Raw genomic sequence first — 12,486 nt, 5'->3', positions numbered from 1 at the left:
TTACAAGCCTTCTAGCCTCTCATGTTCTGGAAGGATCACAAGGCATTCTGCCAAGACTCAGATAAGCTTTTCAAACCTTTGCCAGTGTGAATACATGCAAGGTCACCGTGGTACATGGCAGAGCCATTCCCCTAGGCAATCATGCGGTCACAAAGAGAGGGCCTGTCAAGAGTTAAGCCAACTCCTAGGAAGTGTTTTGGAGAAATTAGAAAAGATTGAATCTTAGTTTCATTATTTAAGCTACTGGATCAAGCCCTGCCTGAAGCAGTTATTGCTGGACATTTCAACCAAATTCCTTTCCTAATTTAATCCAGTTTGAGTTGGATCTTTAGTTACTTGCAACTAAAAGCTTTTAACAAATATAACAGAAAATGGGCTCGGCCTCCCAAAGGAGTCTCCTATACTTCCCTGGCTTCAATTACCATTTGCATGTTGATGACTCTCAGATCTTTATTTCTGGCCCAGATTTCTCTTATTGAGATTCAGGCTGTATGTATCAAACTACCTCCTAGACATTGCCACTCAGATATTCCAAAGTCACTTAAAACTCTGAATATCTAAAACTGAACTCATGATCTTCTTTCCAACAACTCACTCTTCCTCCTTAATTCCTTAGCTCTGTGACCAACACCACTAATCTTTCTGTTGCTCAGCCAAAAACCTAGGAATCAGCCTTGACACCTCTCACTTCCCCACCCCTTATACACAATCCACCTTCAAGCTTTGACCTAAATATCAGTCAAATCCACCTACTCCTCTCCATCTTCACTGCCACCACCCTGGTCTAAACGACCAGGATTTGCTACCTGCATGTCTGCTCTATTCTCCTGACTGGTCTTCTGCTGCCACTCTCCATTGTCCAATCATTCTCCATGCCTAATATTTATTGTTGAATGAATGAATGGATGAATGAACAAATGAGCAAATGGATATCACTAACCCCTCACATAAAACCCTTCACTGGCTTTTCTTTGCACTTAATTGAAGAGCTGTAAGGGCCAGCGTGATCTATCTCCTTACCTACCTCCCTTGCCTCACCCTCCACTTTTCTGCCCTATTTGCACCTAAATAAATAAACTATCAATGGTCATTCCCTTGGTACACCCCACCAGCCACCCAATAGCATCTGTCCTCACTTGGCAAAATCCTACTTATCCTTCAAGGTGGATTCTTAAAGTTTCCTTCTCTATGAAGATTTTGATTTCATCAAGGAGTCAGTTCTTTCAATATGCTTCCAAAGCACTTAGCACCTGCCTCTAACCTGCAACTTAATGATCACTATCTGATAATTCTTTTGTCTGAATTTCTTGGGAGTTTTATTCTTCTGTTCATTGTGTCTACTGAATCTTACTCATGGGTTGTTTCCTTGTGTGTTTCATCAATTGTTTCTTTGTGGATCATTAGCTGTTTAGAAGAGCTTTATATACAGGAATTCTGTGTAACCTGTAATGGCCAGAGGATGAAGAGGGTACCCGGAGAAGATCCAGAGAGGATTTGAGTTCATTTCTGCTAGACATCTGAGAGATACTTTCAGAGTAGGTCTTCTTTTATTTTAATTTCTCAGCCTTGGGGATTCCTAGCCATGCAGGTGATGTAAATATGAACCCCACACCCATCACCCCATACTCATGAAGGGCAGGGATGCAGTTTCAAATTCTCAGAAGATAGTTTTTTTCTCCCATCCAAAGACCAGCCCAAGATAAAGACATCCTTTTTGTTTCCTTTGTTAGTAGCCAGATGTTTGTTTGTTTTCCCCTAGCCCACACTTTAACTTTGGGTATAGCCCTTCAAGGGTCCTAGATTTATCAAGGCTCTCAGTTCCAACCCCTAACATCATGTAAGCCCAAGCCTTCATCTCCTCAGATGTCTGTTAAAACCCAATGGTTGGAAGTCCATTTGTGCATTTTAAACGACGTTTGTTGTTTTTATTTCTAGCATTTCCATGTGTTACGTAGCAGGAAGTTCCAGATATTGTCAGAAAAGGAAGTCCAACTCAATACTTAGTAGACAGAATTGTCAGTAAGATTGTCATCTGTTTACTTGTCTATTTTCTCCATGAATATCAAGCTCTGAGAGGGCAGGGACAGGGTGTGACTCATCTCTGGGTCATGGCACCTAGCTCCAGACCTGGTGCAGGGTACAAGCTCAGTGCATTTGTTGATACCAAACCTCTGCTCTGACACCTCTAGTGATGAGGAGCTCCAGTTCTCCTACTCCCAAAGTGGCCTTTCCTTTGGAGAGAGTTGTGTTACCTGGTTGACCACATAGCTAGTGGGGGACAGGATGTCCCTCTTCTGTGTTCATTCTTCTCAACACTTGGCTTATCCACTCAGATTCTACAGAGTAGGGCTCAGGGCCTGGAAAGATCCCAGAGACTTTGAGCTTTGATTCAGGAGAAACACATGGGCCAGTTCTAGATGTACACCTAAGGTTTTCATGCATCATTAGTGGAAGTCTAAACTGGCACACTTTGGGAGAGTAATTTGACAGAACCTATTGAAATTTGAAGTTTGTATACCTGTCAATCTTGTAATTCACTTCTCTGAATCTATTCTATTCATGTAAGAATAGTCACTGAAGCATGGTTGGTGGCAGTGAAAAATTGAAAACCACCCAAATGTCCATCAGTATGTGATCAACTAAATAAGCTATCTGCAGCCATATGACAGGAAACTATAATGCAATTTTTGTTTATTTTGGTTTTAATGAGGAAGATCTATGTGTACTGACATAGGTAGAACTCCTATGTCATGTTACTGAGTGAAAAATGTGAGTCTGTGGGACAGAGTAAATAATATGACATATTTATGTAGAAACAAACAAACAAACAAACCTACAAGCAGTATAAATGAGTATATCCTGGAGGCTATTTGGCAGTATCTATCAACAATTAAGATGCTATTTAAACTTTTTTAATAACCTCAACTGACTAATCCCCACTAATAGTTTATATATCTTGTATAATTAAAAAATAGTTTACATATTTTATAAGATACACTAATATCTTAAAAATAAATATGCAACATAATGGATAAAATATTAATAGCAGCATTATTGGTAGTAATAAAATATTGGGAACAACCTTTTTTTCCTATAGGGGACTGAATAAATATTGTGCATATATAATAGGATAGTATGTATGTATGAATAAAGAATGAGGCTGCTCTCTATACTGATAAGGAAACTCTGAAAGACACATTGTAAAGTGAAAAAAAAAAAAACCAACCAAGATGTGGAAGAATGTCTTTATTTGTGTGAAAAATACATATAAGTATATACTCATCGAATTTTAAATGCATGGAATATCTCTGGAAGGAATTACAGGAAACTAGAATTGGTGGTTGCCTCCAGGGAGGAAACCAGAAGGTTGGGAACAGGGGAGGGAGGAACACCTGCTTTTCACTGTAATCCCTATTGAACCTTTGGAATTTTGAACTATGTCTCTGCAATTAAGTAAGTAAGTAAAAATTTTAAAGCATAATTCTAAAACTAGAAGCAAACAAGTCCTCTGAAACAGTACGCTTCCTGTGTATATATATATATGTTGTGCAGAAAAAGGAAAGAAAGATACACTCCAAATTAGGGGCAGTGTTGGAAGGTCTCTAGGATTGGAGGGCAGGTGGTCAAGGGTGACCTTGACTTAATTTTAATTGTTTGTATTTTATGTTTATAATTTTTTTAATTACAAATGTTGCTTGGATTTTATATAGTATTTATGTAAATTGTTGCACCATTTAAAATACATTTTAATTAAAAAAAATAGATTTCAGGTAAATAGAATGCAAGTTACCCCCAGGCAAAGGAGTGAGGCTGACCCTCTTCCCTCTGAGAGAGGAGGATTCCTGTCATGCCCTTTGTCCCACCTGCCTTCCCCAAGGACACCCTGGCTCAGGAGGCGGCACCTGGGCTATTCCAAGCATCATTCCAAAGAGCTTCTCCTGTCACCTCTTACCCACTTGGCTCCCTGTCACCAGTGTTCTGGGCTGAGAACCAGAGCTGATTGACTGTAGGATTGTATTTCCAGAGGGCCCCACTGATGTGAGGTTGAGCAGGTCATCCTGGGAAAGGTGGGACATCTGGCCTCTCTGTTCAGCCCCTTCAATGCCCTGCCACCCTTTTCCCCACCTCCCAATCCGTGTTTCTCTCTCAGTCCATACAGTCGAGAGAAAGCATCTGAAAGACCCATTTAACTAACGTGTAGGGATTTGGTGTTCCCCTTCCCTTGACTAGTTTTATTTTAGGAGGCATGTAGAGAGGGCAAAGCTTAACTGTGAGGGAGGATACAGTAATGGTGGAATTTCTGACCCTAGTGAGGAAGGGATCCTGAGGCAAAAGGGCTTTGCTTTCGCTTTTTGGGTCACGTTGATAGGCAATGCTCTGTAGTGCTTAAGAGCTATGTGGGCTCTGGAGCTGGGCTGATAGGATTCACATCCATCTATCACTTAGTAGCTGTCAAATCTTGGACAGACAACTCAAACTCTGTTTCCAAACTTGCAAGATGGGGATAATAAGACTAGCTCCTTCATAGGATAGTTGTGAAGCTGTAATGAGATAGTATGTGAAAAATCTTTAGAACATCTCCTGGAACATAGAATGCAGGCAATAAATGTTAGCCAGGATGATGATTTTTTTTTTTGTCTGAGAGAGGAATAATTATTTTTTTAGGTACATAGGTTTTTTTTTTTTTTTTCTTAAACAGACTAATTTGTAGAGCAGATTTAGGTTACAGCAAAATTGAGCAGAAAGGACCGAGTTCCCACATACCCCTGCTCCTACACATTCACAGTCTCTCCCACTAGGGACCATCCCTCATCACAGTGGTATATTTGTTACAATCAATGAACCTATGTCAACACATCATTATCACCCAAACTCCACAGTTTACATTAGGGTTCACAGACATGATTATTATTACTCGAACAAATACTTATTTTTTTAAAGGATACAACTAAAAAGCTTTGAAGATCTCTGCAGAAGAAAAATTAAATCTAGCAAGCCAATAAAACTCCTGGATATAGAGCAAATAGGTGTTAGTCACTAGCTCTCTAATCTGACCCAAGTCAGGAATGGTCGCTGTGACAGATGAAGTTCTTGAACAAAAGTCTAAGGAAAATGGTGGTCAGCCCAAAATCTGTGACAACTTCACTTCCAAGATGGAAAACATCTGACCTGGCAGTTATGAACTGCTGAACTTGCCCTTTGCAAATGAGTTGGTCAATGTCAATTTTGTGCATGTAGGTCAGAGGTCACATTGTGTTTTCTTAACTAAATTGAGTATGTATATTTCAGTGTTGCATTTTTTTTCTTTTTAAATTAACTTCATTGAGGTATAATGAGTTTGACAAATATATATACCCATGTACCCATCCCACAATCAAAATAGAACACTTCTAACCCTACAGAAAATTTCCTCATTCCCCTTTATAGTCGGTCCTTCCATCCATTACCAGGCAACTACTGATCTGCTTCCTGTCAGTACATATACTTTTGCCTGTTCTAGAAGTTCATGCAAATGGAATCACATGGCATGTAGTCTCTTTCATCTGGTTTCTTCTGTTCAGCATGATATTTTGAGGTTTATCCATATTTGTGGCAAGTATTGGTAGTTTACTCCTTTTAAATTGCTGAGTCATAGTCCACTGGATGAATAGACCACGATTCTGTTAACTTTCTATGTTGGATTTTGCGAGAATAAAGCTTGACTGAGCTTGTGGTCGAGGAGGAGAAGGTGAAGAGGTAAGAACTGGAGCCTCGAGTTCCCATCCTGCCCTTTTCACTCACATCTTCTGTTACCCTGGGCAAATCCTCCTCATCCAGGCTTCAGTTTCCTCGTCTGTCAACTTAAGGCTCTAGATGATATCTAAATAACTATTCCATACAATCCATTACAGGTGGAAGGATTTCTTCTCCTACAAGAAGGTACATTTTTTTAAGGTCCACAGGTAAGGTCCTGCCCCAGGATCTTAGAGTAGATCCAGCGAATTCCTCTGGCAGAAAGGGAGGGCAAAATCCACAGAAAACCAGACAAGCAGATGAAAAGTAAGCAAGGAGGCCCCAGGCACATCCAGGAACTGATAATTAAGTACTTATACTCTATTCAGGGCCCTTATCCCTGGCTTTTCTGCCAAAAGCTCCTGGCAGGGGACTCTTCCCTGGAATCAAGAGAGTTGGGCCAGGAGGACTTTTATGGAGCAGGAGGGGTTCTGGGGACTTCAGGGAGCAGGCCAGGGTGAAGGGCTGAGGCTGCCACTCTGGGCCCAGACAGTAGGGTGAGAACCAAGGGGAAGGGCAGCAGGAAGAGCTTGATCCGGAGAATGAATCAGAATCTTTCAAAGATACCATTGAGACCAAACACTCCGAATATCCCAGCAAATCTCAGGACCCCAAGTGGCTCAGGCTTAGCACCTTCAATGTCACATTCAAGAACTGCAGTATAAAGGGCAAACTGTTAAAAACAAACTAAGTGTTCAGCTACAGGGAACTGATCAAATAACCTACATCCATCCCCACTATAGGATGATGAAATACTATGTGGCTGTTAACAAAGAATGAGACAGCTCTGTATAAATACTACCAGGGACTGATCTCCAACTTGTATCATTAAGTAAACAAAGCAAATTTCAGAAAAGTATGCATAGTAGGCTAGCATTTGTGTTCAGAACAGGGAGGTCATATATACATTCACATCCTTGTATATGCAGAAAATATTTCTGGCAATTCACACAAGAAGCTGGTAACAGCAGTCATCCCTAGTGGAAGTTGACTGGAGGGTGCTAAAGGCAAAACATATTCTTTTGCTCTCTGGGGTTTCGAATCATGTGCACTTTAACTTATTCAGAAATGAATAAAAATGTAGTAAACCTAAGAACATTAGTCTAGCTCCCAAAAGTAATTTAAAAATGATTCTAATATTTATTTTTAACTCTCAAAAGACATCAAAGGGTCTCTAGTCCATGTCAACCCTCTTTAGAATCACCTTTGTTCTCATGCATCCTCTCACGCCCCACTACTGCCTCTCAGTGTCCCTCACTCACCAAACCTTCATTTTCTATCAAAAATTGTCCCCTTAGGCTCTTTCCCAGAAGTACTGCTTTTTTTTTTTTCTTTCCTTCTCTCCTTTCTTACTTCTCCATCCTGTCTCTGTCTCCCTGTTTTCTCAGTTCTGTATCTAAAAAGCGTGGAAAGCAATCAGACAAGACAAAACTCTCCTTAGAAAGCACTGGAAAGAGAAAAAGTGAGCAGGCAAAGAAATTCCCCGTCTTGCTCCTGTGTACAGACAGAGAAACAGAGGTTCATAGAGGGACAGAGAGTTACCCAAAGTCACATAGTAAGTCAGAAGCAGAGCCAAAACAAGGGTGTCGGGCTCCTGATTTGAATCATATTCCAGGCCATTCAACCCCAAGGAAAATGTCCTCATCCTTCAAAACCTAGCTCAGATGTTCTCTCTTCCAGGAAGCCATCCTTGGACTCCTCCCAGTTTTTGGGGTTTTTTTTTGATTCCCCTACCACCTTGTCCTATTCACTGTCCTAGCCCTATCTCTCCACATTATAATGTCTCTGATTATGTTTCTGTTTATCCTGAATGAGATTCTTCAGTTTGGAAAAGGTTATGTGTCTCCTGGAAAGAAACTAGGCACTCCTGAGTGTGTGGTGAGTTAAAAGTGTGCAGTGCTCTAAAAGACAGGCAGACAATGTGTTTTGGGGGCTCTGAGGAGTAAGAGGTTAATTCTTCCCAAGGAGATCTTGGAGAACTTACTTGTGGAAGTGACATTTGGCTGATCTGTACCCTGGAGTTGTGTCCCACACATTCAGATTACTCGATTTCAACTATATGACTTTGACAAAAGAAAAAAGATTTTAAAATGGTTTTTCTCAATTACAACACTATTACAAGTTTCACAAAAATATGTGCACTAAGACAAAATGTACTAGAGTAAGATGAATAACTCAAGCTGCCTTTTAATTTTCATGCAAACAACTTTTTATAACACACATGTAATTTTCCAGTGCTGTGTAATAAACCTCCACAGACTTAGCAGCACAAGACAACACACATTTGTTAGCTCCCAGTTCTGTAAGTCAGAAGTCTAGGCATAGCTCACCTGGGTTCTCTGCTCAGGGACCCACAAGGCTGAAATCAAGGTGCTGGCCAGCTGTGTCCTCATCTGGAGACTCAACTAAGGAAAGTCTGGCTTCCAGGCTCCCTCAGGTTGTTGGCAGAGTTCATTTTCTTACCACTGTATTATTGAGAGTACCATTTTCTTTCTATTTGTTGGCCGGGGACCACTCTCAGCCTCTAGAAGTCCCTCTTGGGTCCTTGCCATGTGGCCTCTCTACAACATGGCAATTTGCTCCTTCTGGGCCAACATGGGAGTGTCTGCTGCTCAAGAAAATAATTTTATGTTAGGTTAAAAATACTATACTTTTTCACACGTAGGTTTTATAGTTTTATGCTATTTATTTTTGTGCACATATGCACATACAATATTTCTACACACCGTTGAGTACACAGAAACATGCACTGAAACTTATAAGCTCTGTGATCTTGGGCCTCAGCAGTCTGACCCTTACTTTCCTCATCTGTAAAATGGGAATGACAACAGTGTCTGTCTCAGAGAGTTACAGACACAAAGTAAATGCTCAATGAATATAAGCTGCTGATTATATTAGTCCTGAAGAATAGAGAGGGTCTAGACACGGGGACATTGGGTGGGTGAGGGGGCAGGGTTTGCAAGAGCAAAATCCTGGAAGCAGGAAAGCTGGTGGTCTTTTGGAGTGTGATCATTCGCACCAGGTATGTGTGTGTTGAGAAGGCAGCTAAAGGGGTGGGTGGGGACAGCTTTCCTAGATGCTTCCGGTGTGCCAGGTACCATGAGAGGGTGCCTGGCCAGCAGTGTGAATTGCAGCCTGGAGGTGGTAGAGTCAAGGAAAAGCAGTGAGCAGGGCAGTGGTCTGAGCTTCAGGGAGTCCTCTGCTCCTAAAAGAATGGCTGGTTACACAGGAGGGACTCCTGCTGTCCAATCTCTCCTCCCCAGCATCAAAGCTGGAGGGATGCAATCCTTTCCCTTCAAATTTCTAAATGTGGGAGTTCGTGCACAGCACTCATATCAGAGCAGCTCACCCAAGTGCTTATCCACACTCACAAACATTGTCATGGAACCCCAGAGCCACTACCCAAACCTCACACCCTGGGCAGAGAGACTAAAGCTAAGCCAGGTATTTGGCTTCCTGCCACTGCCTCCTCTTCCTGAAATGAATCCTGTCCTGACCATCGCCTCATTGTCAGGGGCATTAAGCACAGTTCACACAAACAAACCCAGATGCCTGGAGGTTGGGGCTAGAGGTACTATTTAGAATGCTTGGAGCCAACCATTTTGCATATGGGAAAACTGAGGGCTCAGATAAAGAAAGCAACTTGCCCAGAGCCAGGCAGTGAGCCCAGGATAGAACCAGAATTGAAATCTGGATTTACTAGCAATCAGGCCAAGATCTTTTTCATGGTGTGTACATACACATACCCAGAAACATGTGCACACACACAACCACAGTTAACCTCAATTCAAACATCTCTGTGTTGAACAACAAAGCTTTTGAGTAGAAGTTCTAGAGACATGGCCCCTTATTAAGGTATAGGCCAACCTGTTGCAAGAATACGGGGATTACATTTGCCCTAGCTGGCTTTACCAATTAAATTTCTTTCTCTGTCTCAGTTTCTTCACCAGTAAAATGGGAAGAATATTATTTACATTAGAGGGTTGTTGTGAAGATTAAATGAGTTATCAACCCAGGTAAGGATTTAGAATAATATCTGATAGATAGAAATACCAATAATATCATAATTAATATTATTTGTTCAACTCTGTAGATCCAGAGCTAGTTGGCAGTGGAGATCTCTGTTTCTAGAGTGATCACGGCTTGCTGGTTTTGAGTCAGATTCCAAGCTACCCACTGGGCTTGTCTCAGCCTTGCCCTCTATCTTAGAGGGGCAAGAAGGAAGAGGGGAGCGGGAAGCTAGTTCTCCAACAGGTTCATACCTTCAAGTACATGCAAGATCCAGTGAGGGAGACACCCAGGCAGACACAATTCTGTCCTTTGAAGCAGGGCAGGGGTGGAGCAAGCCACTGGGGAGCCCCCAAGGTTTGATAAGAGCAAGAGCAGGAGTAGAAGGGTGGCCTCTTGACTTCTAATCCCGGAGCCCATACAATTGGGCAGGTGCTTACATCTAGGCAAAGATTAGATGGGCACGAGCATCTGTTAACCCTACAGGTGTGAGCCCACATGCATGTGTGTTTGTACTTGGATACCTCCATGTATATGCACAGATGCCCATGTGTATGCATATATATGCACAGAAGTGGCACTCTATTTATGATTGGAAATGAGATCCTAGGGTTACCCCCAGAATCATGCTCAGAGCCTCTTTTTGCAGCCCTGGGCCCAGATCAGGGTCCCAGAATACTAAGCCTACTCCCTGGGGCCAGGATCAGTAGGTGGCTCTGCTGCTTTATAATTCTGAGCAAGTACCTTGACCTCTGTATGCCTCAATATGCCTTAGTTTCCCCACCCATAAAATGAAAAATTTTTGGATGAACTGTGGTTTGAGGTCTCCTCCAGCCCTGGTAACAAGTCTCTACCGTAGAGAGAGATGAGTTCCATGGGTTTCAGGAGGAGATTCCACTGGGCTGCAGCCACCCCACTTCCATAGGTACCCTTAACTCTACAGAGAAATGGAAGGCTTAGGATCTGACCTATCAGCCTGTAAATAGGGTTCATAAGGCTAGGAGCAGAATCCAGGTCATTTAGGGGACCAGAGTATATGCCAAGAGTCCCCTTCCCTGGGCTTGGGGAGCCAGAATCCTGTGCTCAGCAGAATGCCTCCTGTACCAGGGTTGAGGGTCCAGGTATGGGAATCTTCCCATCTCAGCCAGTTTTCTTTAGATGAGTCTTTAATCGCTGAGCCTTTGAGAAGTGTCCACTCTGTGTCAGGCATAGCACACACTGGGTGATGGGAATATATGGACAAAGATCCTGCCCTTGGGCTGCCAATCATCTACTTGGGAAGACACATACAAATAGTCATCATCCCTTACTGTTTACTGAACAAATAAATGAGTGTACTGCCCATCAGGGTAGTTCTGGACACATGGGTGGGGACAGGGAAGGCTACCTAGAGGAAGAAGGGAGAGTAGAATCTTGGTGACAGGAAAGATCTGAATTCAGAAAGTCATAAAGAGGACATCCCAGGCAGGGGAAAGAGCTTGAGAAAAATTGTGAATGTGGGAGAGTATTGAAGAGACAATGAGGAGTTTGACCTTAGCACAACCAAGGGGGAATAAACTGAAGAAGGAGAATAAAGCTGGTGAGAACTGGGGCTAGATCATGGAGGGCTATGAAAGCTGTATTGAGGGTGGTACTTCGGGAGCCACAGAAGGTTTTAAAGCAGGCAAGTGGTGTGACAAGAGAGGCGTTTTAGGGATTATGTAGTTTCAGTCAGCAAGAGGTCAAGAGAGGGTATGAGGTTAGCAGGAAATAGATGTGATGGTCTGAGGTTCAGGGTTGCACAGAATGAAGGCACTTTGGGGACACCACTCTGAGGGCCAAAACACTGCTCTCCCCCACTCTCCACCCAGAAGCCTCTGGGTATTATATCCTGGCTCCGTCTCCTAGTTGCTAGGACTGAGGAGTCCCTCTGGGATTTCAGACTAGGCTGGGACAGGATTTTATCATCAGAGCAGAAGCTCTGGCCTAACTCACTCCCTGCCTCCAGACGGGCAGCTCCCAAATCCATCCCCACCAGCCCTGCTCTATGAGAGAGGACCCAGAACCCCTGGAGACTCTGAGGATGTGTATTTGTGCTCTTTCCCCAGACATTTTCCAGGCCACTGGAAATGCTGGGGGCCTAGAGCGTGGGACTGGCAGAAACCTGAGGGCAGAGAGTTTGAATCTCTGAAAAAAAGAAAACTCTAAAAGGAAACTGGGATATGTTGTTTGCCAGACAGGAAATTAAGGCCCAGAGAGGTAACATGACTTCCTTGAGGTGTCACAGCAAGTTTGGGGGACATCAGGACCACACCCAGGTCTCCCTGGGGAGGCTGAAGCGCTGTGGGGTTTAGAAAATCTAGTACCTGTAGAGAGTGGAGAGAGCTGGGGCCAGGAACTATGGGTTCAAATTCTGGCTCTGCCATTTATTATATAGCTATGTAACCTTGGGAAGTCACTTAGGCTCTCTGAATCTGTTTCCTCAACTGGAAAATGGGGATAATACCCACCTTTCAGGGTTGTTGTGAAGATCAAAACACATATAAAGTGCTATATTCGGTGCCTGGCACTCTAAGTATTCAATAAATGTCAGCTACTGGTCTGGCAGTGGCAATAGTAGGTACTCAATATTTGTTGATTGCATTATTGAGTATGTGTATCTACATACTAACTATGGGATTTGTAAGCCTGTTTCCCCACGTGTAAATCGGAACTAATAATCCCTGT

This window comes from Camelus dromedarius, chromosome 18 (genome assembly GCF_036321535.1).
Source record: "Camelus dromedarius isolate mCamDro1 chromosome 18, mCamDro1.pat, whole genome shotgun sequence".
NCBI classification, from domain to species: Eukaryota; Metazoa; Chordata; class Mammalia; order Artiodactyla; family Camelidae; genus Camelus; species Camelus dromedarius.
The sequence above is the reverse complement of the archived record's forward strand: the minus strand, read 5'-3'. Positions refer to the sequence as shown.